This window comes from Vulpes lagopus, chromosome 2 (genome assembly GCF_018345385.1).
Source record: "Vulpes lagopus strain Blue_001 chromosome 2, ASM1834538v1, whole genome shotgun sequence".
In the NCBI taxonomy this organism is placed as follows: Eukaryota; Metazoa; Chordata; class Mammalia; order Carnivora; family Canidae; genus Vulpes; species Vulpes lagopus.
In genome coordinates, this window is record NC_054825.1 from 65,717,222 (window position 1) to 65,742,601 (window position 25,380).

Genomic DNA, 25,380 nt, shown 5'->3' on the forward strand with positions numbered 1-25,380 from the left:
GGCACCGGGCGGCGCTCGGGCGGGGAGGCGGGAGGCGGGAGGCGGGAGGCGGGAGGCGGGGCGGCGGGGGCGGCGGGGGCGGCGGGGGCGGCGGGCGCTGAGCCCGCCCTTCTGTGGGTGTGCAGCCACCTGGGCGCGGGGCCGCCCCAGCGCTCTCCCGGGGCGGGGTGGGGGGGATGCTTGGCGGCTGGCCGGGGTCTGGGCGGCGGCTCGGAGCTGGAGCTGGAGCTGGAGCCAGGCGGGGGGTGGGGGTGGGGGTGGGGGTGGGGGCCTGCCTTGTGACCCAAGTACTTTAAACTTTGGAGCCACAGCTACCTTGTCAAAACGGTGATGACCAGACGCGCTTAGCGGACGTTGGGGTCAGAGGAGTTATTGTAGGCGTAGGGTTCTCCACGGTACCACCAGCAGAAGGCTTCCTAGAGATGACGCGCTGGGGGATCCCGGGGTGGCGCAGCGGTTTAGCGCCTGCCTTTGGCCCAGGGCGCGATCCTGGGGTCCCGGGATCGAGTCCCATGTTGGGCTCCCTGCATGGAGCCTGCTTCTCCCTCTGCCTCTCTCTCTCTCTCTTTCTATCATGAATAAATAAATAAATTAAAAAAAAAACTTAGAAATGACGCACTGTTAGTATTAGTAAAGCGCCTTATAAATGTGAGAGAGTCTGGTTATTAATCAGTCCTGGGGAACAGGTGCCACGGGTCCCAGAGGCTTTCCACCTCGTCTCTCCCTGTTTTTCAGATTTGTACGTCCCCACCCCCTCCTCCCCCGCCGCCCAGTCGCTGGGCAGTCTAATGTGACAAGGATTTTCAAGGTTGAACAGAAGCACCAGCGGTTGTCACCCTGACCTCATCCCGGTCCCTGGGCTGTGGGTAGGGACAGGACACTCTGGTAGGAGTTGGCCCCGGGCGGGCCCAGCCAGCCCAGACTGGGGGTGAGGTAGGGTCACTGACGCTCTGCCAGCTGAAATCAAGCTCTGGCCATATTAGACTTCTGTTTGTCCGTTTGACTTTTAATATTTCATCCTAAGTGATTTTTTTCTCTCTCATATGTTGAAGAAAATAGTGTTAGCCCAATTCAACAGACATGGTTAGAACCCCAACTCAGGGGTTCTAACAGGAGGAAATTGAGTAGGCGATCCCATTTCTCAAAAGCCTTTTTTAAAACAAAAACACCCCCCCCCCCCCACCGCAGTGATCCTGTTTTTAATTTCCCTTAGTGCTGCTTCTGTAAAGGGAGTACTTGCTGCTTGCTACTGAAGAGGGTCAGGATCTAAGGAAATCAGTGTTCTACCTTCTTCCTCTCCTGTCTTCCTGCATTCATCCATCTTATGCTTGTGGGATAACCACAGGTAATGAACACCTATTCCTGCCCCACACTCTGCTAGGGACTTCCTTATAATATACTTTTGGAGCCTCATAGTCATCTAAAGGTGGCACTTTCATGCTCATTTACAGACAGGAAAAGGACACTTGGGTAAATTAAGACAGCTAGTGGGTGACGTATGAGTTTTGAAACTGATATCTGTTTGGCCCCAGGGCCCTCCCTTAACAACCACGTTACCCTCTTTTTATTCCTGGGACCTGCTCAATCAACTCTTCCTTTGCCTTTTCCTGAATCTTTCATGGCAGATCCAGCTATCCTGCAGTGATCGGTTGCATCATTTCTCTGGGGATGGGTAGGAGGCTTTGGTTATCCCTGAGGAGTAGGCCGTAGTGCTAATCAAAGGAGTCGTCGGACAGAAACTGGGACTCCTGGGTGGCTCAGCGGTTAAGCGTCTGCTTTCAGCTCGGGGTGTGATCCTGGAATCCCAGGATCGAGTCCCACATCGGGCTCTCTGTGTGGAGCTGCTTCTCCCTCTGTTTCTCCCTCTGCCTCTGTCTCTGCCTCTGACTCTGTCTCTCATGAATAAATAAATAAAATCTAAAAGAAAAAAGAAACTATTCTTCTTGGCACTTCTTTCACGTTGAAGCTCAGAGCCAGCCCTAGCCTTCTCTTTACATTCCAGGACCACCCCTATGGCCTCTGTCTGGAGAACTCCTCTTGGGCTATGGAGGGGCTTCACAGATGTCACTCGCCACTTCATGGCTAGTTACTTAGCCTCCTAGACCCCTCTTGTCATGTCTTTGAATAGCTACTCTCCAGAGAGCTAGCCCCTTTTTTCCCCTCTTGTTCTGAGGATTGCTTTAGCCTTGTGCATCAGCAGTTTTTCAGTTGCAAGTGAAAGAAGACAAGACCCAAACTGGCTTACATAGAAATAGGAATTTAAGCAGTAACCATAGAGTCTGGGGGTAGGACAGGCTTTGGATGAGCCTTCATTGGTGTCTTAAGTGCTAGGACCTGGACCCCTTTTCCCTTCTACCACTTCTTGGCTCCACCTCCTCAGGTCTCATGGAGGCTCTCCCATCATCATCCAAAGATGACTGTCAACTAACCCTTTAGGGTTACATGCTTCCCATGTCAACTTCAGACAGAAATGTAAGAATCTTTTTTTAAGTGGCACCTGGGGGACTCAGTGGTTGAGGGTCTGCATTTGGCTCAGGTAGTGATCCTGGGGTCCTGGGATTGAGTCCTGCATCGGGCTTCCTGCATGGAGCCTGCTTCTCCCTCTGCCTGTGTCTGTCTCTCTCTCTCTGTGTCTCTCATGAATGAATAAATACAATCTTAAAAAAAAAAAAAAGAAAAAAAATTTAGGAGTTCTTATTTAAAGGAAAAATAAAATCTCTGATTGGGTTATGTGCCCATCTCCAGACTGATCTTTGTGGTCTAGGGAACAGAAATGTTGATTACTTTAAGCCAATCAAGGCTCACCCACAGAGCTGGAGTAGAGTTAATATTACATATCTTGGAATGCTTTTTCCCAATGATTCTAGCTTCAAGCTTGGGCTCCACCTTGCACTCTACCACTGGGCGAATAGTCTTCCTGGAACTACTGCTATCATCTTATATCTCCACCACTCAGTCATCTTCAGTGGCTCCTCATTGCTTCCCATCTTCTCCAATTATATATGAACAGCATGCTTGCATATACTTGGACTGGAGCTGATCACATGCTCTGGGTCCTGCCTGGTAGGGGAGGAGGAGAGGTAGAGGAGATCAGTAGCTTCGCACATCCGTTACTCATTCTAGAAACATCTGCTCAGAAGCTCTGGTTAATAAATGAAGTTCAAACTTTATTTTCTGAGTCTTCTGAACCTACTTGAACTTTCACTGCACTCAACAAATATTTATTGAGTTTCCACTATAAGCAGACCATTACCAGGCACTAAATATTTTAAAATGGACCAAAACTTAATTCCAACTACTCCTTTCTAAAAACACTTTATTTTAGTAAATTTGCTCTACACTCTCCAACAAACAAACAAACAAACAAACAAAAAATACTCTGCACATTCCTTCTTAATGGCTTTGTTCTGGCTTCTTTCAAACACCCTTAGTCTTTCTCTCTAGATCTTAACTCTCCTTTAAGGCAATAATTCCCAGATATCTGGATTTCTCAGCCCAGTAGCATTTCAAAACAAAGTTAGGAACCCCAAATAAAATACCAACTTTTACATTTTCTTTTTTTTTCTCATTAAACTATTGTTTTAATGGGTCTCAAAATTCTGTGACACATTTTTGGTCAAGTTGTTTCCATTAAAAAGTACTGATTTTAAAAACTAATAACTTAAAACTGCCACACACACACACAAAAAAACAAAACAAAACAAAACAAAACAAAAAACAAATGGTCCACAAAACATTCTCCTTTCCTTCTGAAGGTTTTACGATGCATTGTTATCATTAACCAGTCTTTTACTATTAAACTTAAATGGCCAATTGACACAAACAGTTCTGAGACCGTTCTTCCACCACTGATTAAGACTGGGATGGCAGGTATTGGGGCTAATATTCATTTAGCCTTCTGAGCTTTCTGGGCAGACTTGGTGACTTTGCCAGCTCCAGCTGCCTTCTTGTCCACTGCTTTGATGACACCCACAGCAACCGTCTGTCTCATGTCATGAACAGCAAAACGACCCAGAGGAGGATAGTCAGAGAAGCTCTCAACACACAAAGGTTTGCCAGGAACCATATCAACAATGGCAGCATCCCCAGACTTCAAGAACTTGGGACCATCTTCCAGCTTCTTTCCAGAACGAAGATCTATCTTTTCCTTCAGCTCAGCAAACTTGCAAGCAATGTGAGCTGTGTGACAATCCAGCACAGGTGCATATCCAGCACTGATTTGGCCTGGATGGTTCAGGATAATCACCTGAGCTGTGAAGCCAGCTGCTTCCACTGGTGGGTCATTTTTGCTGTCACCAGCCACGTTGCCACGACGAACATCTTTGACAGATATGTTCTTGACATTGAAGCCCACATTGTCTCCAGGAAGAGCCTCACTCAAAGCTTCATGGTGCATTTCAACAGACTTTACTTCAGTTGTAACATTGACTGGAGCAAAGGTGACCACCATGCCAGGCTTAAGAACACCAGTCTCCACTCGACCCACTGGGACAGTTCCAATACCACCAATTTTGTAGACGTCTTGGAGAGGCAGACGCAGGGGCTTATCAGTTGGACGAGTTGGTGGCAGAATGCAATCCAGGGCTTCAAGCAGTGTGGTTCCGCTGGCATTCCCACCTTACGGGTGACTTTCCATCCCTTGAACCAAGGCATGTTAGCACTTGGCTCCAGCATGTTGTCACCATTCCAACCAGAAATTGGCACAAATGCTACTGTGTCAGGTTTGTAGCCAATTTTCTTAATGTAGGTGCTGACTTCCTTAACGATTTCCTCGTATCTCTTCTGGCTGTAGGGTGGTTCAGTGGAATCCATTTTGTTAACACCAACAATTAGTTGTTTTACACCCAGTGTGTAAGCCAGAAGGGCATGCTCATGGGTCTGCCCATTCTTGGAGATACCTGCTTCAAATTCACCAACACCAGCAGCAACAATCAGGACAGCACAGTCCGCCTGAGATGTGCCTGTAATCATGCTTTTGATAAAGTCTCTGTGTCCTGGGGCATCAATGATGGTCACATAATACTTGCTGGTCTCGAATTTCCACAGGGAGATATCAATGGTGATACCATGTTCACGTTCAGCTTTCAGTTTATCCAAGACCCAGGCATACTTGAAGGAGCCTTTTCCCATCTCAGCAGCCTCCTTCTCAAATTTTTCGATAGTTCTTTTGTCGATCCCACCACATTTGTAGATCAGATGGCCTGTAGTGGTAGACTTGCCCGAATCTACGTGTCCAATGACAACGATGTTGATGTGAGTCTTTTCCTTTCCCATTTTGGTTTAGGTTTAGTGGTGGTTTTCATGACACCTGTGTTCTGGCGGCAAACTCGTTGCGGAAAAAGCTACATTTTCAAGTAAAAACAATTCCCTGCCCACCAACTACAGTCTGTGATTTTTTTTTCGGTTATTATTTCATCAAAGAATGACATTTTTAGCACTAAAAAGGAAAGTATACCTGAACCAGACATTCAGAAATGGTTTACCTTACGTTATGTATTTACATTATGTATTTTGCCACAGAAATATACAAAACAGGGAGGGACCCTTGGGTGCTCAGTGGTTGAGCATCTACTTTCCCTTCAGGTTGTGATCTCAGGGTCCTGGGATCGAGTCCTGCATTGGGCTGCCCACAAGGAGCCTGCTTCTCCCTCTGCCTGCATTTCTGCCTCTCTCTCTGTATCTCTCATGAATAAATAAATAAATAAAATCTTTAAAAAAATCCTCTAGCCCCCGAGGATCTATCTCTTGTGAACCTATAAATCCACCTACACAGCTTGGTTTTTGGTTTTGTGTCTGTTAGTTTTGCCTTCCCAAATAGAATTCAACTTTCCAGAATGAAGTCATGGAAAAAAGCATGGGACTTGACGTCAGAAGACCTGGGTTCAAGTCTGGCTGACATCTTGCCTTTAGGTGACTTACCTGAACTCTCATGGTATCTTGTGTTACTTTTGTAGGCTTTGAGGTACTTGGTACATAGGGACTATAGTCGACAAAGATGTGTAAGTTATGAAGCCTGCTGACTTTTTTGTGACAATACTTAGTACAAGTAGGAGTTTTGTAATTGGCTATTTAGTGGCTTATGAGAAGGTTTATCTCCACTATGTTGTCTTCCATGAGTCAGTCACATTTCTTGAAATGAGGGGTGCCTGCTATCCTGTGGAATAGCCAGCATGGTGGCATTTGGGTACAGGTGTACAGGATATTCAGGTATTCAGAAAGGGAAATGGTAAGAGGTCAGTGGGGATGGCGAAAGCTGAGATTGGCCCTTCTTTTGGTGGACAAAGGACAGGGGAAACTGAGGACAATGGGTAATTGGTATTAGACATGAGGGACCAGGACTCCTCCTTTTTTACTTTTTGCATCCTAGTTGTGCTTGCTAACTACACAATCAAGACGAAATACAATTTGGAAAAAAGGTGTTTGTCCTCAGTAGTTCTAACCAGAATCTCTTTGATTTGGTGTGTAATCCTAGTGAAATGGTTATTGCTTCTAGTGATCATATATGTGCCTCACAAGATTTTTTTCTGCTCATTGGACAGATTCTCTCAACATCCCATTACAAGCCACAACTCCCCTTCCCTGTCACTCTACTCTGTGCTTAAATGGGTTGATGAATTATTTACTCTTTAGTTTCTTTGCTCTTATATCTTACCTTCTCCTGAAATCTCTTCTTCTTGTCTAGTTCTTTTTTTTTTTTTTTTAAATTGAAGCATAACACACCATGTTACATTAGTTTTGGCTGTACCTTCTTGTCTGATTGTTAAATGTGAAAGTTCTTTGGGCTGTATCTTCACTTTTTTTTTTTTTTTGGAGGTAAAAGATTAAAACTATTCTCTCATCACAACAAAAGCCAAAAGGCCTCTTGTTTTGCCCTTGAGCAACCTAGAGAAACTGAACTCTGTTGTAAAACATAAAAGTTTCATGGAAGTATCCATGTCCAGTGCTGCTACATCAATGAGTACTGCTGTTCCACCAGTCCAAATCCTGAAGCCACAACAATTCCTTGGTTAGAAAAAGGGGGAAAAAATCCATATCGGGACAAAGCTATTCAAGATGTAAGGAAGGCGTGTCTTTTTATTTTTTTAATTATTTATTTATTTATTTTTTTGGAAGGTGTGTCTTTAGTGGGAGAACTGCCGGCTGTCAGAGGACTTCCTGCTAATGTGTTAGAAGATTTTGTACTTCTCAACTTTCTTGGCTTTCTGGTATGCAAAGCTGCCGCCACCTCCTCTCTTTTTAAGCTTGACATCATTGCTGTTCACGTTCAGATCAACAAAAGGAGGCACCTTGAAACCAAATGACAGAGCAACTTGAGGCAAATTTAAGTTATTAAATTGAAGATCTGTTTCAGAGAATGGGAATCATATGCTCGAATGTAGGACTTATATGCCTCCTGCGCTGACTTATGAAGGAAGTAGTTCTTTTCAATCAGTTTTTCAAGCTGAGACTGAATGTCAGAAATCTTGGACCAGGAAAACTCAAATTCACTTAATGGAACCTTGGATTGCTTCAAGTAACGAAGGAAACCCAACTCTTCAGGGCGTAAGATGAGCAAGGCGTGACCTCTTCCGTTTAGGCCTCTGGCTGTTCTTCTCACATGAATATATTCCTTGGGGTCATCTGGAGGGTCATACTGAACAATCCAGTCGACTTCAGGAATATCTAGCCCTCTAGCTGCCATGTCTGTACACAACAATATCCCCGAATCAGCATTGCAGAACTGGAAGAATGTGGTTGTACGCTTATTTGCCTCTGCCTTCCATGAATGGCCAAGACAGGCAAATCGATGTAGTTCAGCAACTCATAGTGGTATTTCATGGACTTACAGGATGAAAAGAAGACCATCAGTTTCTTCTTCCGGTGCTTCTGAAGGAAGGTAAAGAGCAGAAGGAACCTCTTTTCTGAGGGACAAACAACATATCCCTGCTCAAGACCATCCACTGTCGCATTAGCTTTATCGTCATCAACACCAACATACAATGGCTCCTTTTTCAAAGAAATCCTTGCCAAGTCTTCAACTTTTCGAATTTGTGTGGCAGAAAAGAGCATGGTTTGCCTGCGTGTTGGCAGAAGTTTAATAATTTGTTTTAATTCCTCTTCAAACCCAACATCCAAGATACGATGAGCCTCATCAATAACCAGACACTGTAGATTTTTATACATAAAACCTGGGGTATTCTGCATGTGGCCCAGGAGACAGCCTGGTGTGGCCACAATGATGTTGATCCCGTTATCAAGTTTCTGTGCTTCAGCAGATCTGTTGCTGCCACCCATTATTAACTCGTATGTGTGAACATGGTGTGTCATGACTCTTTAAGAACACCCAAAGTCTGCATGGCCGGTTCCCTAGTAGGTGAGAGAATAAGAACTCCTGTTCTATTCCTAGGCATGAACTTTAACTTGACAATGAGTTCGACCGCAGGAATGAGAAATGCCACTTTTTTTTTGCCACTGCCTGTTTTTGCGGCCGCAAGGAGATCCCTGTCTTCCAGAAGTGGTCTGATACTTTTATGCTGAATTTCAGTCATGTTTGTAAAACCCAATTCTTTTATTGCCTTCAGAGTGTTCTCACTGATAAGATCAGAAAGAGAAGCAAATGAAGTATCCTCAAAAGCTCCTGTCAGTCCCAGGGGTAGGCTGGGCACTTAACTGTCCTCTTCCTCATCATCTGGCTTCTCCGCATTGTTTTCTGTGTCTTCAGGAGCCTGGGTCCCTTCTTCAGAGTCCCCTTTGTCTTCAGTTTTTGATTTTTTTATCAGGCCCAGTGTCATCCACCATTTTTCTCTTTTTCTTCTTTTTTTCTGATTCTGAATTGGGAGGCTGTGTTGCTGCTTCTCCATTGATTATTATGGTAGATTTCTTTCTTCCTTCCTTCCTTCCTTCCTTCCTTCCTTTCTTTCTTTCTTTCTCTTTCTTTCTTATTTGTACAGTTTCTTTTTTTTTTTTTTTATTCTTTATTTATGATAGTCATACAGAGAGAGAGAGAGGCAGAGACACAGGCAGAGGGAGAAGCAGGCTCCATGCACGGGGAGCCCAACGTGGGATTCGATCTCGGGTCTCCAGGATCGCGCCCTGGGCCAAAGGCAGGCGCCAAACCGCTGCGCCACCCAGGGATCCCATTTGTACAGTTTCCACTGTTTCTTTAGCTACCTCTCCATTCTGGGCTTCTGACGAGCCCATGTTCACAGACTGTTTTAGAGATTTTTTAACCTTCCCACCTCCCACTGTTTCTTCAGACACATCTCCATTTTGTGTTTCTGATAAGCTCAGATCTGAGGCCCCCTGGAGCTTCAAGTTTCGCTGGTGCAACTTGAGATTCTGTTTCTCTATCTTCTTGTGCAGGAGTTTCATGGGTAGATGGGACATGTTGCCTGTAAGGTGCCTTCACTGCAGCGCCACCACTCGGCTACCGGGTTGACCTGTATCTTCACTTTTCTTCTGTTTTTCTCTCTAGGTGGTCTCACTTGTTCCTGTTGATGCTGAAGACCCCCCTGTCTGAATATTCAGCCCTCGCCTCTCTCCTGAGTGCCAGATCTCATTTGATAATGGCAAACTGAACACTTCCAAATGAATTTACTTATTCAGTCACTCATTTTTAAAATTTATTCATTTAGCATTTAGTTAAAATGTACTCGATACACACTACTTCACAGGGAAAAAAGCAGGGTGGATATTATTCTCATTTTCAGATGAGTGAATTAAGATTCAGGGAAGTTAACCAACATGTGGAACATCACACACAGCAAGTAGGTTAATTATGGAGCAGGGACTATAACCTGTTTTTCTTTTCTTTTTTTAATTTTTATTTATTTATGATAGTCACACACACACACACACACACACACACACAGAGAGAGAGAGAGAGAGAGAGAGAGAGAGAGAGAGAGAGACATAGGCAGAGGGAGAAGCAGGCTCCATGCATCTCTAGGATCGCTCCCTGGGCCAAAGGCAGGCATCAAACTGCTGTGCCACCCAGGGATCCCTATAACCTGTTTTTCAATTCCCAATTAGGTGTCATGGATTGAATGATGCTTCCTCCTCCATACCTCCCCCCGCCAAATATATCTACTCAGTAGGGGCCTTGAATCTGTGAAAGTGACCTTATTTAGAGAAAGGATTTTTTCAGATGTGATTAAGGATCTTGAGATGAGATCATACTGCACTAGGGTGGGCCTTAAATCTAATGACAAGTGTCTTTAGAGGAGAAACGAAAGGGGAAAGACACATAGAAGGGAAGGGAAGGGGATGTGAAAATGGATGCAGAGATGGGAGTGATGCCTCTGTAATCCAAGGAATGCTGAAGATTGCTGTCAGCCACTGGGTGACAGCAAGGGTGGGAATGGATTCTCTCCCAGAGCCTTCAGAAGGAACTGGTCCTGCCAATACCTTGATTTCGAACTTCTGTCCTCCAGAACTGTGAGAGAATGAATTTCTGTTGTTTTTAGCCAATCAGTTTGTGGTAATTTGTCACAGTAGCCCTAGGAAACTAATATACTAAGCCATATTGTGTTTCAAATAAATTAGGATTCCTACCTCAAGACTGAGCTGCACAGTCCAGTTGTCAACAAAAGAGGAAAAAGTATGAAGATCTGAAGGAAGTCCTACCGAGTTTACTGGAACAATAAGAATCTTCATGTAATAGCCTCGTGGAGAGTAAAATTGTGACCTCATGGAGAGTAAAATTGTGACCTGGGCAACTGGCTTCCCCAAACCTAAAACTCATGGATAATTTGCTGTTAGGGTGATTCAACTCTTCTCTATCACTGTTTTGTAGGTCCTGCCACAAAATTTTCCCTCAGTTCTGTAAATTATTTCCCCTCCCTGTTGCATGGATTTTGTTTAAAATCATGTCTTCTGTTGCCTAATGGCATGTAATTTCCTTCTCCTTCAAAATCTTTCATAGTCATTGTACTTAAGTACTCACTAATAGTGACTTGGCAATTTTCCTTTAAAGGGACCTTGGGTATGGTAAAACACATCGATTAGCTTATCTTCCCTTTCTTTTCTTTTTATTTCAGATTATGATGTCTTCACTGAGGTCTTCTAACTATCATACACAGCAGTTGTGGAAAACTAACTTCCATTAACTAATAAATTATAATTCATAATTTAGCATTTACTCACGTGGCAAGATTATTTGTGTAGATTCAAGTGTTTGTCTAATATCACAGCCCTTCTGCCTGACAAGCTTCCTCTAACATTTCTTGAATTGTAGATATCCTGGCAATGAATTATTTCAGCATTAGTTTTTCTGAAAAAATCTATTTAACCTTCATTTTTGAATGGTATTTTCCCTGGGTAGAGAATTCTAGTATTGACAGTTTTATTCTTTGATACTTTCAAGATGCCACTTTCTTGTCTTCTGCATTGCATAGTTTCTGATGGCTGTAATTCTTTTTTTTTTCTTTCTTTGTATGTAGTCCCCCCCCCCCCCCAGGGTATCTTCAAGATTTTCTCTTCATTTTTGGTTTTCAGGAGTTAGACTAGGTGTGTGTGTGTGTGTGTGTGTGTGTGTGTGTGTGTGTGTGTTTAATGTATCCTGCCTGGGATTCTGTGAACTTCTGGGTCTACAGCTTGATCTCTTTCATAATTTTGGAAAAATTTTTGGTCATTATCTCTTCAAATATTTCTTCTCCCGTATTATCTGTCTCTCCCTCCACCTTCCCCTCTCCCTCCCTCCCCTCTCCTCCTTCCTTCCTTCCTTTCTTCCTATGACTCCAATTATTCATATAATGAGCCATTTGATCTTACCTAATGGTTTTTTTGATGCACAGTTTTTTATTCACTCTTTTTCTTTTCGTGTTTCAGTTTGGATAATTTCTTGATCTATCTTCAAATTTTACTGAGTTTTTTTCCCTCAGCTGTAACAAATCTATATCTAAATAATTCTTCATTTCTGGTATTGTGTTTTTTATTTCTAGCATTTCCATTTGACCCTTTGTTACAATATTCATTTCTACTGATATTCCCCATATGCTCATACTTTTTTAAAAAAATGGCTGTTACTCTAAAGAGCTCTTCCATGTAGTTCTTTCCTACCTACCTGCATGGACTGTGTCATGATCAAAGAGCTCTTCAAAGCTTAATACACATATATATGTACCCCTCCCCCCACCTGACCTTTGTTTCATTATAATGTTAGTCATAGTAACTAAGAAAATAAGTCTGGTCCTGATTTCTTCAAGACAGAGGAGGTCAGTTATCTAAGATAAGTTCAGACTTCACTGGTGATGCTAGAATCTCCTTTTTATCTTCTAGCATGTAGCTTGCTCTTTTGTGTCAACACTGTTTCACGCTTACAACATGACTCAGATAATATATAGGAATCTTCTGAGCACCAAGACAGACCTAGCCAATCAATCATAGCATTCTCTCTGGTTGAGCCTAAACCTATATCAGAGTCTTTTTTAACACAGTGTTCTAAGCCACCATGACCAAATGATCAGATTTGACTTCTAAGATTAGTTCTGCTTATTATCTCTGTAGTATTGATCTATAGTTGGACAATAGAATCACCAGGGAAACTTTAAGAATCCCATGTCATGTTATTATTTTTTCAGATGCTCTTATATTTTTGAGATATACACTAAAATATTTATGGATGAGATCATGTTGAACCATTTCAGAGATAGTTGTAGACATTGCGATATTTTATTCCTAAATGCTTCAGCCTATATTTCATAAAAACAAGAGCATTCTCTGGTCTTGCTAAAGTAGAATTATTACACTTGGGAAATTTAAAATTGATACAATGCTATCATCTAAAATACTTATAATTATCACCTAATATGAGTCCTTATTCAATATTATTATTATTTTCTCGATAATGTCTTTTACAGAATTTTTTTTAATCATCCAAGAGACAATCAAGGATTACACACATTATAGTTAATTATCTGTTTCTTTTGTCTCCTTTACTCAAGAGCAGCTCTCCAGCCTTTTTTAGTCTTTTATGACATTGACATTTTTGGAGTCCAAGTCAGGTAAATATAGATATTCTTCAGTTTGGGTTTGCTTGATGTTTCCTCAGGATTAGACTCAGGTCTTGCAGTATTGGCAGGAATACCATAGAAGTGATTTGTATCCTCCTCAGTGTGTCATATCAAAAGGCACCTGCTGTCAGATGGTCCCATTATTGCAAATATTAAGTTTGATCATTTAATCAAAGTGCTAACTGCCAGATTCATTGTAAAGCTACATTTTTATTTGTAATTCATACATATTCTGTGGAACAATACTTTCAGATTGTATAAATATTCTTTTATGCCCCAATTTTTTTACTGAATGATTTTAGCACACCCTGATGATGCTTGCCTGAATCTATTATTCCTATGATGGTTTTAAAATGATGATTTTTTTTATTTCTACCATTCCTTCCACAAGCATTGGTTGGCATCCTTTCTTTTTCTTTTTCTCTCTTTTTAAGGATGGGTATAGATTCATGGACTTTAATTTTGTATTTAATTTTTGGTGTCTAGTATTTTCTTTTTTTAACCTTTTTACTTAAATTCCAGTGTAGTTAACATACAGTGTTAGTTTCAGGTATACAATATAGTATATTGTATTCAACAATTCTGTATATTACTCAGTGCTCATCATGATAAGTGTACTCTTTAATTCCCATCACCTACTTCACCTACCCTTCCCCAGTTCCTTTCTGGTATGCTTTATTTTTAAACACATACCCTCAGTTAAATTTATTATTATTATTATTTTTTTTCGCAACGGGTTTGCCGCCAGAACACAGGTGTCATGAAAACCACCACTAAACCTAAACCAAAATGGGAAAGGAGAAGACTCACATCAACATCGTCGTCATTGGACACGTAGATTTGGGCAAGTCTACCACTACTGGCCATCTGATCTACAAATGTGGTGGAATCGACAAAAGAACTATCGAAAAATTTGAGAAGGAGGCTGCTGAGATGGGAAAAGGCTCCTCAGGTGATTATCCTGAACCATCCAGGCCAAATCAGTGCTGGATATGCACCTGTGCTGGATTGTCACACAGCTCACATTGCTTGCAAGTTTGCTGAGCTGAAGGAAAAGATAGATCTTCGTTCTGGAAAGAAGCTGGAAGATGGTCCCAAGTTCTTGAAATCTGGGGATGCTGCCATTGTTGATATGGTTCCTGGCAAACCTATGTGTGTTGAGAGCTTCTCTGACTATCCTCCTCTGGGTCGTTTTGCTGTTCGTGACATGAGACAGACGGTTGCTGTGGGTGTCATCAAAGCAGTGGACAAGAAGGCAACTGGAGCTGGCAAAGTCACCAAGTCTGCCCAGAAAGCTCAGAAGGCTAAATGAATATTATCCCCAATACCTGCCACCCCAGTCTTAATCAGTGGTGGAAGAACGGTCTCAGAACTGTTTGTGTCAATTGGCCATTTAAGTTTAATAGTAAAAGACTGGTTAATGATAACAATGCATCGTAAAACCTTCAGAAGGAAAGGAGAATGTTTTATGGACCATTTGTTTTTTTTTTTTTTGTGCGTGTGTGGCAGTTTTAAGTTATTAGTTTTTAAAATCAGTACTTTTTAATGGAAACAACTTGACCAAAAATCTGTCACAGAATTTTGAGACCCATTAAAACAAAAGTTTAATGAGAAAAAAAAATTATTATTATTTTTTTCAACAAGAACAGTCTTACTGGAAGCATACTTCAGAATACATCGTTCTAAAGATATATATATAACATTCCATTCAAGAAAAATGAAACACATTTTCTTTAAGTTCACACAGGTTAAATAATAAAAATCACATAAAAAGAGACATAACAAATATTACAAATTTATGAAGACTTAAATCATACCAAATATCTTTCATAACTACAATAGTACAAAACTAAAAATTAATAACACAGAGCTGGAAAATCTGTATTGTAAATATTAAGCATTTAATGCATAAAAACTAAACAACACACTATTGCACAAGCAATGGGGCAAATAAGAAATCAAACAACAAATCAAAACATGTCTCAAAACAAAAGAAAAAGAAAACACAATATTCTAAAACCTATGAGATCCAGCAAAAACAGATTTTGGAGTGAGATTTATGCTATAAATGCTTGTATTAAGAAAAAAGTTCAAATAGACAACATTACACCACAAGGAACTAGAAAAAGAAGAAACTTAGCTGAAATCTAGTAGAGAAAGAAAATAACAAAGAAAGTCAGAAATAAATGAGAGACCAGAATAAACGATAGTATAACATTGAGAGTAATGATCAGGTTATCCAAAAAAAATAAAATTGCAATGCTTTAACTACATTAACTAAGATGAGAAAAGAGGACTCAAAAACCAAAATGAGAAATGGAAGAGAAAAAAATACAACAGATAATCACAGAAAGACACTGTGAAAACAGGTTACTATAAACAATTATATGCTAGCAAATCAGATAACTTAGAAAAAAACCCAAGATAATTCCTAAAAATGCACAAGTTACCATGATTAAATCATGAATATTGAATCCAAGAAGTAGGAAATCTCAGACCAATAACAAGAATGAAAGTGTTTTGGGAATCAAAAATCTCCCAGTACAGAAACTGCATGGCTTCATTGATGAATTTTACCAAACATTTAAGCAATTAATGACAATCTTTATCAAAATCTTACAAATAATGGAATTCAAAATCATTCCATGAAGGCTGTACTAGCCTGATGTCAAAGAAGGATAAAAGCAATACAAAAACAAAGAAGTCCAGTTTGTCTAAGTTATTACTATTCTGATTTTCTTTTGACATCCATTTACACGATAAATGTCTCTTTACCCTCTTACTTTTAGTTTGTAGGTGTCCTTAGGTTTAAAATGAATCTCTTTTTGGTAGCATATAGATGAATCTTTTTTTTTAAAATCCATTCTGACATCCTATGTCTTTTGATTGGAGCGTTAAGTCCATATACAAAGTAATTACTGATACATAAATGTTTAGTGCCATTTTATTGTTTTGTCATCGTTTCTGGAGATTTTCTTTGATCCTTTCTTGTCTGTCGCTTTTGGTCTCTCCTTTGCACTCACAGAGTCTTCTTTAATATTTCTTGCAGGGTTGCTTTAGTGGTCACAAACTCCTTTAGTTTTTGTTTGTCTGGGATACTCTTCATCTCTTCTATTCTGAATGATAGCCTTGCTGGAATTAGAGGTATCATTACAAATTCATGGTTTTAAAAAGTATAAATTCCCTATCTTTGTCCAGTGAAAGATCCTAGAAACAATGACTCTTCCGTAGAAAAAGTACACCTTGTACCCTGATTTCAACATCTAAATACCAACGTCCAACAGAAGGAAGTAGAGTCACATAGAAAAAAATGGCATATTCCAGGGCTAGGTCAGGGAAAATACCAGGTTACTTGGAACATATTCTTTTTTCAGAACATAACAGTATGCTCAAAAGCTGACAGGGAACTGCAAAAGAACACAGGAACCAGCAAAACTAAACAACCGAAAGGAACTATAACATGTTGAACTTTTAAAAAATTCATGAGTCTATACCCAACCTTGAAAAGAGAAGAAAAGAAAAAGAAAAAATACCAACAAATGCATGTGGAAGTGGTGATCTGGACCAAGAATTTTTAATCCAATGCCATAGGGTTTGCCTTTTCTTCCCCTGTTCCATATCTTAAACAAAAATCTTCCACAGTGGGGAAAACTGGTTCCTAACATCGATGTATCTATTTATTTGAAATTCTAAAATACACATAAAACTGGTTTCAGAATTACTAGATCAATACTACTGCCAACAACAAACGTACCAAGTTGATTTCAAGGTTTTCTTGGAGTTCTTATTTATCCTTAGAACACCCCCTGATGATGGAAAATTACAGTCCTTGGATTAAGAAATTACTTGGAATCGTTATTTTTCTTCTTTTAAGTGGTTATGTTATTGATGTGATCATACTTATGCTGATTTGTTTCTGTTTTTGTTTAGTTTAGAGTCAATCCAACCTGTGGGTTTAATTTTATATTTTGAAAATAAAAATACATGGTTCAAAAGTCAAAATTCTATAAAAAATATGATCAGAGTAGTTACATTGTTTTTACTATCTTTCCCACTCCTCATCTTCTCCTTTTAGGTAACCAATCCCAGTAATTTCTGGTTTATCTTCCCTGCATTTGATTTTGCATAAATAAGCACATATTTTACCCCCCAGTTGTATTGAGATTCACTTGACATATAACATATTTTCTTATTTCACCTTCTTCTTTCTTACATAAGGCAGTATACCATAAATACTTTTTCATGTTTTATCTTGATTCTTTTCATTTATGCAAAAAATATTTTAATTTTCTATTTTCCCTTATTGTGGTCCTGACAAATCAGTTTTGGCCAAATAGAAATATTGTCCTGTTGGCACAAAGCCCCACATTTTAAGGAAGTTCCCAGTGACTGACCAAATATTTTCTATTTTGGAATACCAGAGAGGTGCCTGGGGACACCTATAATAGAAAGAAAGAAAAATGGAAAAGAATGGGTGGGGAGAATAGTGAGTGAGAAGGTGCAGAGAAAAATTGGTCTTGAAAAAACATTTATTTCACATTTAGTGAAATTTCCACTAGGTGGCAGTAACATCCCAGGAATAAGGTTCCTAAGTGTTTTGGGAAAGGATGGACCTACTTGGAAGGAGCATGCCCAAGTACATAATCTCTGAATCAATCTATACATGGTCTCAAACCAGATAAGATGCTATGAATAACAAATATTACAAATAATTTTAGGGGGCACTGAGTGGCTCAGTGGTTGAGCATCTGCTTTTGGCTCAGGTTGTGATCCTGGAGTCCTAGGATCAAGTCCCAACAGGCTCCCGGTAGGGGAGCCCACTTCTCCCTCTGCCTATGTCTCTGCTTCTCTCTCAGTGTCTCTCATGAATGAATAAATAACATATTTAAAAAAATAATTTTAGGATTCAGCAAATTTGTTTTAAATCTATAGGTAGTTAAGGTTTCTTTATAAAAGTATCCTAAGTTCTTTATTAGTTTAATTTTGTTTGATTCTGATTTTAAAAACAAGTAAAAAAACAGACTAAATCGAAACATAAACTAAATAGTAAGATTTATTCTCATATTAGGAGCTGGCAGTTTTTTTTTTTTTTTAGAAATTATAGAGGTAACACCGTGCAAGATCAGTGGATCTTGCAAAAAGTACTATTTAAGTACTTTCATGGCATTTCATGGCCCTGTTAGGACAGAGATACTAAGTCTTTTCCATTTGCAAGCTCCTCTCAGCAGCGAGGCAGGTCTATAATTAGTCTCACTGCCCAAAGCCACATATTTGGAGGCATGTGAAGAAGCCTGGAACCTGCAAGCCAGGTGCTGCACCTATGCTTCATCCTGTTCTTTTGCTGCCTCTCACTTTCTAGCAGGCAGTTGACGTACATGCGTGTATTTGTGATAGCACTTGGCTGGGCTGGGACATGAGGGATCCTAATTTGAGGAAGTGATAATACAATATCCAGAAGTGACCTTACAAGGCTAAGCACAATATCCATTAGTCTAATATGACATGAAATAAACTGTTTTCATAGGTGTAGAGGACTGATTGCATCCACTGGGAGTAGTCAGGGCTTCCAGGAGTAAGCGAGCTTTGAAAAATTGATGAGCGAAAAATATACATGAGTTGGTGTTTGGGGAAAGGTAGACAGGGTGAATAGGAGGAAATATGTAAGAAAGTATGGATAATTGCTAATCATACCATTCTTCTGTGTTGAAATGAAGGAAAATGTGACTTCATTCTGAATGCAAGGGGCACCTGAGTGGCTCAGTGGTTGAGCATCTGCCTTTGGCTCAGGTTGTGATCCCCAGGGGCCTGGGATCGAGTCCCACATCGGGCTCCCATGGGGAGCCTGCTTCTCCCTCTGCCTATGTTTCTGCTTCTCTGTGTCTCTCATGAATAAATAAACAGAATCTTTTAAAAAAATTCTGAATGCAAAAATCTATAATGTTCACTAGAATTATTTAAGAATCTTTCATGTCTCTTTCCTTCCTTTGTCTTTCTACCAGCAACATCATATTATAGGCTTTCTTACTAGCTGTATAAGTGATTAATCTACTACCTTTACTGTATATTTATCGTTACCAGTAAGATTTATACTTTCACGTGTTTACTTTAACTAATTAGCACCTTTTCTTTTCAACTTAAAGAAGTCCCTTTCACATTTCTTGTAAGGCCAGTTTAGTGGTGATGAACTCCTTTTGGTTTTGTTTGGCCAAATCTTCCTCTTTCCTTCCATTCTGAATAACTTTCTGGATAGAGTATTCATGGTAGGAAGTATTTTTCTCTCAACACTTTGAATATATTGTATCCTTTCCCTCGAGCCTGTAAAGTTTCTGCTGAAAAATCTTCCAATAGTCCTTTGGGAGTTCCCCTGTATGTGATAAGTTGTTTTTTCTTGCTGCTCTGAGGGCAACAAGAGGTGTGCAAAAGCTCCCTTCCCCCCAGGAAATACTGGCACTCTGGAGTAGCAGAGCAAGAGCCCTTGCAGGAAAAGAAAGGGGGAAAAAAGAACAATGACAAAAAAATATATAGCATTAAAAAAAGAAGATGGTGGCCATTAGCTAGAGCAAGGCAGAGACGAAGCATGGGCCAACCAGCAGGCCTCTAGATGCTGCTAAATGAGATGCCTGCTGCTCAGGTGTCTGAAAGCAGTTAGCCTCCTTCATAGCCTTTGCGCTGAGGTAGCAGCAGGTGAGTCCAATGCAGGTGAGCCCGAGGGTGTGGCTATTTAAGAGACTTTCTCAGGTGGTTAGAGCCTTGGGTGCTTCCTGGGTCAAGCCCTGCTCCTTTTCAAAGTCAGTGTTTCAGGGGCTTGCCTCTCAGGTGCAGGTCTTAAAAGCTGGGGTGCCTGATGTAGAGTTCAAACCTTTCATTCCTCAGGGAGAAGCTCCAGGTCTTGAGTTCCCTCCTGATTGTGTCTCACGCCGCAGGGAATGGACTTCATGGTGGGATTGTGTTCAGCCTCTCCTGCCTGCTTTGCTGTGGGCCTTCTCTCATCCACCTGATGTGAAGGGTCACTCAGACAGTTCATAGGTTTTTATTTTTTTTTTGAGAAATTTGTTCCCTATGTAGCTGCATATCCAGTGTGATGGGCGGGGGGAAGGTGAGCCCAGGGTCCTCCAACACCATGCTCTTGATTTGGAAACTTCCTGTCAGCTCTTTTCCCTCAAAGTTGCCACCAACCTCAGGCTCTCTGATGGGAATCAAGAATCATGGCCATAAGGTTTTGGAGAGTCTGGAAACTTTATCTTTCTCCCAAGTTTGTTGCCTTTTGTTTTCCTTCTCCTTTGTAGTAATCATTGGTTAATAGGGAAAGGGCTAGTGTGTTTATGTTCAGGGACAGCAAAACAAGAAGAAAAGGTCTTGGGAAGGGGGGCAGAACCACAAGGATTGGGGTAGATGGAGGCAGCTTAAAAAAAAAAGGGGGGGGGGGAAAGAGGAACAGAATGGAGTGGGCCCAGGGACCAGGTGTGGGCCAAGAATATTTCAGGGCTCACAGATAGTAGGGTGGGGATATCTCATCCACAGTTTCTTTCATGGTAGAGTTCTAGAAAGTACTGGTGGCTTTTTGCTTTTTGGAGGACAGTCTAATAATTGAGAGAGATCAGTACTTTTGTAAAACATTCTCAGTTAGTACTTCCCAAAGCTGCCTGCATGTTAGAACCAGCTTAGGAACTCCTAGTGGAGATCCTCCAGTCTGACCCTGGAACTACAGAATCAGAATTTCCAAGAGGGGGCCCCAGGTCTCTTTCTTTTTTTTTCTTTTTTGTATATTTTTTATTGGAGTTCGATTTCCAACATATAGCATAACATCCAGTGCTCATCACCCAGTCCCCAGGTGTCTTTCTATTTTGAAGAGTTCTCCTGTTGATTCTCCGGCAATTTATTTAGGTGGATATTTAGGAACCACTGTTCTAAACATGTTAAAACTTATGTGTAAATAATTTCCCCCAAGAATAGTTGTTATTTTGCTCCATGTATGTTTGAAGTTTAGTAATTAGAATAAATTAAATGATGTTATGACTTAAACACATGATGAATATTGAGCTACTGTGGAAAATAACATTTACTGAATAATGACATTTATAGCACTTTTAAATCTTCCCACACGCCTTCTTATCTATATCCTCATAACTACTCCATGAGATAATCAACCAAGGAATAGTAAATGAGCCCCTAGTGTGGATTGGTACCAGTGCTGGGTAGACAGGAAAATGTTTATTGCTCCCCCATTACACTCGAGGAAATGAATTGTAAGTGACTTAACCAATGTCCCAAGGCCAATGGTTAGAAGAGTCAGGAGTCAGGACCTGCAGTGACCCAGCCTAGCTCATCACACAGTAGGCTTAGATGCTAGGAAGCTTCTGTGTTTACCTTGCTCCAGTGTTGTCATGGTTACCCTGGGGCCTCTCCTAGAGATCAGTTTAGGACTCTGTGTATTCGTCTTACTTGTTCTCTTTCTTTGTTGTATTCAAGCCCCAATTACACAGGAAAAACCCCAAACCTGATTTTTCCAACCAGCTACCAGCTCATCTCATTTTCCTTGCAGGCTTTAGAACACATGATCTGTAACAGCTGACTGTGGCCTCAACTTTCTCTTAGACTTTATAGTCTCTTTTTTTCCTCTCCTCTTCTGCCAAATAACTCTAAGTTAGGTCACACAAATCCCCTGCACAGGTAATCAGAATCTTCTTCTCTTTGAGCTCTTCTTTCCCCACAGCTGCATTTTGCCTGCCCTCCAAATCCTCCCATCTTTCTTCAGCCCTCCTTTTCCTTCCTATTCTTTCAGTTTCCATTCATCCCTCCCATAAGGACTTATAGGGCGAGGTGCTTCTACTCTCCTTATTCAACTCCCTGCTCTAAACACAGTTTCCAATGAAGAATTCTCTTTACCTGGTCACTGTTCAATTAAAAAAGCTGCATAAGCTCCTTAAAGCTTGTGCTATTAAGTCTAAATTTTAACTTTTTGATCATTGATGCCCTCAAATGGTGGTCCTTTTATTCACCAAACTCAGGGCTTGCAACCATCTCAAGCAACTTTGCCACTCCTGCCAGACAGATTTGACACTTTCTGCCAAGACACTCACCTGATGCAGATGTTCCTTCATACTTCTTGCTGAGTGATGTCACCCAGCAGCAAACTCCTCTTCTGAAAGCAGTGTGGAGTTGAGATGAGGCATAGCTTTTGGTCTCAGACACTGGTTTAGATATTTCTTCTACTCTTGACAAGCTGTGTTACATGGGGAGAGCTACTAACCTCTATTTTCTCATTTTTAAAAAGAGGATATCCCCTCTTTTGCAAGTCTGTGGTGAAGATCTGAGATAATTTATGTAATGTAACTGGTACAATGACTAGCCCACAGTGGACACAGATTAAGGCTAGCTGCTCACTATCACCGCACTTGGAGCGACTAGCAGTCTTTCCTCCCTCCTGAGTCCCTCCTTAGACAAAGTGGAAATTGTTATTTTTTCCCCATGTTTTCCGTTTGCATTGTTTTAACATGCATATAATTTTGCTTTGTGAGTTTAAAAAATATTTCAGTACATATTTGTGAATAAATCACATTCTCAAGTAGGCTGTGTTTTAAATGCTATTATTGGCCTTTTATTGGAGTTTGGGACAGTTTGTCCATAGTGGTGACTCAACATAACTTTGTTTACATTAATAACTCATCATAATATTTTTCTCCACACTGTCTCAGGTCTTGAATTTGGAGGTACTTTGATGGTCTATTAGGTCATTAGTTCTCTTTAGGTCCCCAGACTTAGGACTGGAGCTCTGTTGGTATGAAAAGGGGCCAGACAAGGAGAAGCCAGGACCTGGCAGATAGATATAGCCTGTGGATAGATGGAGCCCTCACCTGGGGGCAGACCCAGCTGGCAGGAGTGGGGAGCATGGAACTAGTTGGGTGGATATCAGCATGATTCAGGAACCTGAGGGCATTCAGGGACTGGATTTCAGTCCCTGGATGAGGGGAAATTCCCTTGTGAGAACAAGGTGGAGCCTCACCCTCACTCCTGGTCTTTAGTGGGTATATTCCAGGCAGAGGCTTGCACAAAAAGCTGAATGTGGGAGAGAGAAAGTTACATGGCTTCTCGGGTACCTGGAGGTCACGGAATGAGACTGAAATCTCTAGCCCTCTAAGCTTGTGGTTGACTACACTGGCAACCAGCCCTATCCTTACATGCTTTCCAAATGTTTCCTCATTAATATAACAATTTTTCTCTCCACTTTGGAAATTACAAGGGTTTTAGAAGTTCTATGCTAGGTATGGGGATGAAGACCAAAACAATTTTTTTTAAATTATAAATCACAGTCTCATGGGTACACATGAGATTAGTTAGTTTCAATAAGACAAGGAATGCAGGGGATCCCTGGGTGGCTCAGCAGTTTAGTGCCTGCCTTTGGCCTAGAGCGCTACCCTGGAGTCCCGGGATCGAGTCCCACATCGGGCTCCCGGCATGGAGCCTGCTTCTCCCTCTGTCTGTGTCTCTGCCTCTCTCTCTCTCTCTGTCTGTCTATCATGAATGAATAAAAAAAAAAAAAAAAAGGAATGCAGGATCAGAAGAGGACTGGATTGGTCCTTGGGCCTTGTAGGTGGGGCCCATGTTGAGGAGCCTGTGGGCCAAGGAGGCTGGTGGGAACTTAGTTTTATGTTTCTAGGTACTCTCTCTCAGAACCCCTGTGGGATAATCTCTTCTTAATGTTGTATTATCTTCTCTTTATGACACTATGTACTTGTCCATGTTTAATTTGTCTATCAAACAGAAGACTTGATGTGCAGATAAACTCCTAGACTCAAGAAAAAATGTGATTTCTAACAAAAAAAGCTTTGTTTAGAACATTGTCAATTTATGAAGTTACTTCCTCTAATATGTATAGTCTGTGATAATCAGTGGATTTTCTCAAGTATAAATTTGAGGTTTTGAAAGACGATGTTTAACAGTGAGAACTACCTAGTACTTGAACTACTAGATTTAGAATGATATATCTAGTCACTCCCAGTCATCTAAAGAATGGACACATTTAACTACCTTATTTATTCACACAATTTCCCCCATGCCATCAATTGAGTCCTGTTCATCTATACTTTGGCTTTTTTTTTTTTTTTTAAGATTTTATTTGAAAGAGAGTGTGCACGCATGAGAGAGAGAGTGAGAGCATGAGCAGGGGTGGGCAAGGAGGAGGAGAGGGAGAAGCAGACTCCCCACTGAGATCTGGTCTTGGGGCTCAATTCCAGGACCCTGGGATCATGACCTGAACTGAAGGCAGACACTTAACTGACTGAGTCACCCAGGTGCCCCTGTATTCTGGCTTTAAAAAAAAAGGATTTACAGTACAGACAGACTTCTTGATAGAAGGAGGTGGTGGCAGTATGGGTGGGTATAAAAGAACAGCAGAAGGAGAAAAGGATAAATAAAAAATGACTAGAAAGTGACGTTTTTATTAAAATCATTTCCAATTTCTAGTCTGAAGGGATATGCAGTCAGTAAAATTTGGTCGACTTTACAAGATACACTTCTATCTGATAGTTCAATCTTGGCATTGTGCCTTCAATTCCAGTATCTGACACCATTTTAGGGTGTTTAGGTGTATCTTATGACTGAATATATTTCATTCAGTTTTATACATATCTGTGTTTGGACCATTGATGCTCTCGTTTGCTAACCATGTACACATATGTTTGCTGTATCTTTGATCATTTCTTAGTGTACATTCCCAGCAATGGAAGGATTGAGTTTTAAGGTATGTACATGTATGAAGTGTTTGATAAACTGCCAGACTGAGCTCCAGAATGGTTGTGTCTGTCTACCCTCTCTCCACCAATATATGAGAGAGACTGTCCCAGTGCAGCTTGTGGAAGGATGACAATGTGATAGGTTCTCTCAGCGGCTAGAGTGATTCTGAGATGATCATTATGGTTGCTAGGTTGTACTCACAGCTTTTACCAAAATATTGTTAACTGAGTTGATCAGTGGGACTTTGGTGAAAGAGAAGCTGAACAGAAAATCTTGAAATCTTGTCACCAGGTTGTGGTACAGTGGAAAGATCATTAAAGTGGCAGTTAGAAGCCCTGGGTTCTGAGATTAATAAATGTTGGATTCTGTCCACTTTCCTCTTTGACTGTCATTTGTGTCTAAGATGGTGCTCCTCCCATCTTTAACTCTGTATATGGCAATAAAGGTCTGAGTATCACTTCATAAGAAAAGCCTGGTGAGTATTGTTAATGAGGGAGAGACAGCAGATGCCTCACAGTGAGAAATGACACAAATGAGACTCTTGTCCCCCAATTGTTATGTATTTCCTGACAGTATACATTTTTGCCTCCAGACACAGTGATTCAGATCTTATTCCAAGGGTACTTTAGTTGGAGAAGCTTCCAGTAACTGCAGG

At 40.9% G+C, this 25,380-nt stretch overlaps 2 pseudogenes; both read right to left on the bottom strand.

Moving 5' to 3' along the window:
* Window positions 1-3,886: 3,886 nt before the first annotated feature.
* LOC121484833 lies at window positions 3,887-5,274 on the bottom strand (annotated as a pseudogene).
* A 1,847-nt stretch (window positions 5,275-7,121) lies between these two features.
* On the bottom strand, window positions 7,122-9,366 carry LOC121485311 (annotated as a pseudogene).
* Between the last annotated feature and the right edge of the window lie 16,014 nt (window positions 9,367-25,380).